We start from the raw sequence: 1,036 nt of genomic DNA, 5'->3' as shown, positions 1-1,036 counted from the left end.
GCCGCCACCGCCGCCTCCCCCCGACTGCGGCTCAGGCGCGCGCGGGCGGAGGAAGGAGGCAGCGAAAGTTGGGCAGGAAACTTTTGGCCCCGCCCCCTCCGCGCCACCCGCCCCGCCCGCCTGGCGATCCGCTATCTGCCTCAGTGCTGACCCCTTCGGCGGCTATTCCCGGGGTGAGGTCCACGAAGCCCCACCCACACCCCGCCCCTCTCAGCACTATCCTAGCTCTCTATTGGCTGCCTAATTGAATATGGAATAGCAGGGGCGGGGCAGGGGGGAAATACTGTAATCTCCGCAAGTAGCAGCGTGCGGGCTGGCAGCCCAACCCGGGTCAATTTAGCTCCCTGAGCCTTCAGGCAGCTCAGTACCTACCCAGCATAATCAATCTGGTCGAGGGCTGTTATCGCCTTTCTTCTGCCTTGTTCTTTACAAATCTCCAAATAGTTCACTTTTCTTTTTATATTTCCCTTCCTTTCTTATACTCTTTTAGACTATTATCTCCTGTGTCCTTCGTCTCTCAGTTGGTCTAGTATTTCTTTATGGTTCTTTGTCTCTGCCTCTCTGTTTTTCTCTGTGTGTGCCTATCTTTTTAACTCTTTTATTTTCGTCTCATCTGATGTTTCTCTTTTTCCCCTACCCCATCCCCTTCCAGACGCGCGCGCACTCTGTCTCACACACATACACGCGCGCGCGTTTCTGACTCCCACCTCTCCCTATCACCTAGGACCCTCCCCCTCCTACTTAATTCCTTCCATCTGCAGAATCGCTTTGCTGGCCGGCTGCGCCTAGGGGGGCCCAGGTTCCTGCCCCAGGAAAGACTCTCCGCCCCCTTCCTCCTCCCCTCTCCCTTCTCTTATTTCTGCCATGGGCCCGCCTTGTTTCTCACTCCTCTTCTTCGCCCCAGCTCCGGCCCCAGCCAGCCCCAATGTCTTGGAGAATCGCCAGGACCCCTAGCCCAGGCTAGGATCTCAGAAAAGCTGCTGTCACCCACCTCCCTGGAACACTCGAGCTAGTTAAGTCTGGCTAGGGGGATCTC

This window comes from Otolemur garnettii, unplaced genomic scaffold (genome assembly GCF_000181295.1).
Source record: "Otolemur garnettii isolate 467f Iridium unplaced genomic scaffold, OtoGar3 scaffold00008, whole genome shotgun sequence".
Classification (NCBI taxonomy): Eukaryota; Metazoa; Chordata; class Mammalia; order Primates; family Galagidae; genus Otolemur; species Otolemur garnettii.
The sequence above is the reverse complement of the archived record's forward strand: the minus strand, read 5'-3'. Positions refer to the sequence as shown.